A 5,607-nucleotide genomic window follows, 5' to 3' on the forward strand; every position below is an offset into this window, starting at 1 on the left:
CCAATAAGAAAATAGAAAATTTTTTTCAGAGAACTGGAAACTATTAAAAACAATCAAATGGAAATTCTAGAATTGAAAACTATGGTAACTGAAATTAAGAACTTAATGGATGACTTGTACTTCTGTCCATGAAGGATTAAATGTTATGGGAATTTCCCTCTGGCCATAAAAATTAGAAAACTGGACAGGATATCTGAAACAACAGTTTTCAGACATTGGAAATCAGGTAGCACAAGACTGAGAAGCTGAAAGGAAGCAAATGAGGTGAACCCTACAATTACCCCAACTTATTGCCTGGAGCCAACTTCCAAGGAGCAATGCGGGACAGGACAGGAAAACTCAACAATACTCAGAAGTATTCTGAGTTCAAGAGATAGATGTTGGGTTCTGGGGAAGTCAAAAGGTTGGAAATTTCAGGACAGAATACAGAGAAGGATTGTGTCATAGAGAGAGTCCCAGGCATCTGCAGAAGGATCCTGTTGAATCTGTATTAGAGTACTTGTGCATGTTTGGGAGGAAACTCCCTCACACCAAGGAAAGAAACCCCAAAAAGCAGTAGACAGAACAATTCCTGGAGTTTAGATAAGTCTGGGAATATTTTGTGTTCCCACAGGCCTCCTAATGCCTGGGGCATTGAGTAGCATGTTCACAAGGACCAGGTCTAGTGGCAGGACTGAATTTTCCCCAGAATAAGAGCTGCTCTGAAACACCCATAATAAGTCTTAAAATTAAACCTTAAAATGATCAAATTGATCTGAAAGTAACATAAATGCTGCCAGAACAAAATACAACCCTCTTTAAAATAATGTAAACTCCAGCACTGAAAAGCACTGTAGAACTCACAATATGTAATATTCAAATACAAGTTACCAGGCAGGCAGAGAAGCAAGAAAACATGACCCATAACCAGGAGAAAAATCAGTCAGTAGAGACAGACTGAGAAATGACAGAGATAATGGAGTTAATAGATAAAAATATTAAAACAACTATAAATCTTATAACTATGTTCGAGGTAATGAAGAAAAATGTGAACATAATGAGGAAAGAAATAGAAGATATAAAACAGACCCAAGTGCATTTCAAGATGTATGTAAGTCAAATCATTATGCTGTACACTTTAAATGTGTACAGTGATGTACATCAATAAAACTGGAAGAGGAAAAAAAAGACCTAAGTGGAAGTTGTAGAGATGAAAAATATGATACTGAAATGAAAAATATACTAGATGGAATTAAGCAAACTAGATTCTGCAGAATAACAGACCAGTGAACTTGTATCTGTAGCAATAGAAACTATACAAAATAAAGCACACAGAGAAAAGGCAAGACTGAAAAAAAGAAAAGAACTTTACTGAGTTGTGTTACAATACTGAGTGGTCTAATAGACTTGTAATTGGAGTCCTAAATGGAGAGAAAAGGAAGAAAAATATCTAAAGAAGTGATACTTGAAAATTTCCAAATTTGAGGAAAAGTGTAAACCCAAATATCCATGAAGCTCAACAAACCCCAAATAGAAGAATCATTTTTAAAAAGCACACCAAGGTACATGATTACCAAATTGTTGAAAACCAATGATAAAGAGAAAATCTTATAAAGCAGCTAGAGAAAAAAAGGCATATTACAAGAGCAAAGTAAGAATGACAATAAACTTCTGTTCAGAAACCGTGCAGGTCAGAAGACAATAAAGGAACATCTTTAAGTACTGAAAGAAAAAATGTACTACGTTACCTATGTGACGTTGCAACAGCCTGAGGTGCACCGTGCATCTCTCAAAAAGACAAGAAAATCCCCACGTACCTGGGTAGGGCAAAAGAAAAAAGGAAAAACAGAGACAAAAGAATAGGGATGAGACCTGCACCTCTGGAAGGGAGTTGTAAAGGAAGAAAAGTTTCCATACACTAGGAAAACCCTTCACTGGTGGAGACGGGATGAGCAGGGGGGAAGCTTCGGAGCCATGGAGGAGAGCACAGCAACAGGGGTGCAGAGGGCAAAGCGGAGAGCTTCCCACACAGAGAATCAGTGCTGACCAGGACTTACCAGCCTGAGAAGTTTGTCTGCTCACCCACTGGGGCAGATGGGGGCTGGGAGCTGAGGCTCAGGCTTCAGAGGTCAGATCCCAGGGAGAGGACTGGGGTTGGCTGCATGAACACAGCCTGAAGGGGGCTAGTGCACCACAGCTAGCCAGGATGGAGTCCGAGAAAATGTATGGACTTGTCTAAGAGGCAAGAGACCATTGTTTTGGGGTGCATGAGGAGAGGGGATTCCTTCCTTGACTGCCCACAGAAGGCAGAGCACCACCTACACAAGCTCCAGAGATGGGTATGAACTGTGGCTATCAGCTCGGACCCCAGAGATGGGCATGAAATGCTAATGCTGCTGCTGCAGCCACCAAGAATCCTGTGTGCAAGCACAGGTCACTATACACAACCCCTGGGAGCCTGTGCAGCCCGCCACTGCCAGGGTCCCATGATCCAGGGACAACTTCCTCAGGAGAACACACAGCACACCTCAGGCTGTTGCAACATTACATAGGTCTCTGCTGCGGCAGGCTCGCTCTGCATTCCAATTATGACCACTATATGCCTCCCTCCGCCTGGCCTGAATGAGCCAGAGCCTCCCAATCAGCTGCTGCTTTAACCCCATCCTGTCTGGGCAAAGAACAGATGCCTGAGGGTGACCTACAGGCAGAGGTGGGGCCAAAACCAAAGCTGAACCCCAGAAAATGTGCAAAGAAAGAAGACAAAGGGAAATTTTTCCATGCAGCCTCAGGAACAGTGGATTAAATCCCCACAATCAACTTGATGTACCCTGCATCTGTGGAATACCTGAATAGACAATGAATCATCCCAAAATTGAGGTGGTGGACTTTGGGAGCAACCGTAGACTTGGGGTTTGCTTTCTGTGACTGATTTGTTTCTGATTTTTATGTTTATCTTAGTATGGTTTTTAGCACTTGTTATCATTTGGATTTGTTTATTGGTTTGGTTGCTCTCTTCTTTATTATTATTATTATTTAAAAAGTTTTTTTCTTTCTTTTTTTCTCCCTTTTCTTCTGAGCCGTGTGGCTGACGGGGTCTTGGTGCTCAGCATGGTGTCAGACCTGAGCCTCTGAAGTGGGAGAGGCGAGTTCAGGACATTGGACAACCAGAGACCATCTGGCACCATGTAATATCAATCTGCGAGAGCTCTCCCAGAGATCTCCATCTCAACACTAAAACCCAGGTCCACCCAATGGCCAGCAGAATCCAGCACTGGATGCCCCATGCCAAACAACTAGCAAGACAGTAACACAACCCCACCCATTAGCAGAGAGGCTGCCTAAAATCATACTAAATTCGCAGACACCCCAAAACACACCACCGGATTTGGCCCTGCCCACCAGAAAGACAAGATCCAGCCTCATCCACCAGAACACAGGTGCCACTCCCCTCCACCAGGAGGCCTACACAAGCCAATGAACCAACCTCACGCAATGAGAGCAGACACCAAAAACAATGGGAACTACGAACCTGAGGCCTGTGAAAAGGAAACCCCAAACACAGTAAGTTAAACAAAATGAGAAGACATAACTATGAAGCAGACGAAGGAGCAAGGGAAAAGCCCACCAGACCGAACAAATGAAGAGGAAATAGGCAGTCTACCTGAAAAAGAATTCAGAGTAATGATAGCAAAGATGATCCAAAATCTTGGAAACAGAATGGAGAAAATACAAGAAACGTATAACCAGGACCTAGAAGAACTAAAGAGCAAACAAACAATGATGAAAAACACAATTAATGAAATTAAAAATTCTCTAGAAGGAATCAATAGCAGAATAACTGAGGCAGAAAAGCCGATAAGTGACTTGGAAGATAAAATAAGGGAAATAACTATCACAGAGCAGAGTAAAGAAAGAAGAATGAAAAGAATTGAGGACAGTCTCAGACCTCTGGGACAACATTAAACAGATGAACATTTGAATTATAGGAGTGCCAGAAGAAGAAGAGAAAAAAAAAGGGTCTGAGAAAATATTTGAAGAGATTATAGTTGAAAACTTCCATAACATGGGAAAGTAAATAGTCAACCAAGCCCAGGAAGCGCAGAGTCCCATACAAGATAAATCCAAGGAGAAACCTGCCAAGACGTATATTAATCAAACTATCAAAAATTAAATACAAAGAAAAAATGTTAAGAGCAGCAAGGGAAAAGCAACAAATAACATACAAGGGAATCCCCATAAGGTTAACAGCTGATCTTTCAGCAGAAACTCTGCACACCAGAAAGGAGTGGCATAACATATTTAAAGTGATGAAAGGGAAAAACCGACAACCAAGATTAGTCTACCCAGCAAGGATCTCATTCCAATTCGACAGGGAAATTAAAGCCTTTACAGACAACCAAAAGTTAAGAGAATTCAGCACCACCAAACCAGCTTTACAACAAATGCTAAAGGAACTTCTCTAGGCAGGAAACACAAGAGAAGCAAAAGATCTACAATAACAAATCCAAAACAATTAAGAAAATGGTAATAGGAACATACATAACAATAATTACCTTAAATGTAAATGGATTACATGCTCCAACCAAAAGACATAGACTGGATGAATGGATACAAAAACAAGACCCATACATATGCTGTATACAAGAGACCCACTTCAGACCTAGGGACACATACAGACTGAAAGTGAAGGGATGGGAAAAGATATTCCATGCAAATGGAAATCAAAAGAAAGCTGGAGTAGCAATTCTCATATCAGACAAAATAGACTTTAAAATAAAGACTAATACAAGAGACAAAGAAGGACACTACATATGATCAAGGGATCAATCCAAGAAGAAGATTGTACACATTTATACAATTGTATAACAATTGTAAACATTTATACACCCAACATAGGAGCACCTCAATACATAAGGCAATTGCTAACAACCATAAAAGAGGAAATCGACAGTAACACAATATTAGTAGCGGACTTTAACACCCCACTTTTACCAGTGGACAGATCATCCAAAATGAAAACAAATAAGGAAACACAAGCTTTAAATGACACATTAAAAAAGATGGACTTAATTGATATTTATAGGACATTCCATCCAAAAAAACCAGAATACATTTTCTTCTCAAGTGCTCATGGAATACTCTCCAGGATAAATCATATCCTGGGTCACAAATCAAGCCTTGGTAAATTTAAGAAAATTGAAATCATATCAAGTATCTTTTCTGACCACAATGCTATAAGACTAGATATCAATTACAGGAAAAATACTGTAGAAAATACAAACACCTGGAGGCTAAACAATACACTACTAAATAACCAAGAGATCACTGAACAAATCAAAGAAGAAATCAAAAAATACCTTGAAAAACATGACAATGAGGACACGAGGACCCAAAACCTGTGGGATGCAGCAAAAGCAGTTCTAAGAGGGAAGTTTATAGCAACACAATCCTACCTCAAGGAACAAGAAAAATCTCAAATAAACAGCCTAACCTTACACCTAAACAAATTAGAGAAAGAAGAACAAACAACCCCCCAACAAATTTAGCAGAAGGAAAGAAATAATGAAGATCAGATCAGAAACAAATGAAAAAGAAATGAAGGCAACAGTTGCAAAGATCAATAAAACT

The sequence above is a fragment of the Lagenorhynchus albirostris genome, chromosome 7, assembly GCF_949774975.1.
Source record: "Lagenorhynchus albirostris chromosome 7, mLagAlb1.1, whole genome shotgun sequence".
NCBI lineage: Eukaryota > Metazoa > Chordata > Mammalia > Artiodactyla > Delphinidae > Lagenorhynchus > Lagenorhynchus albirostris.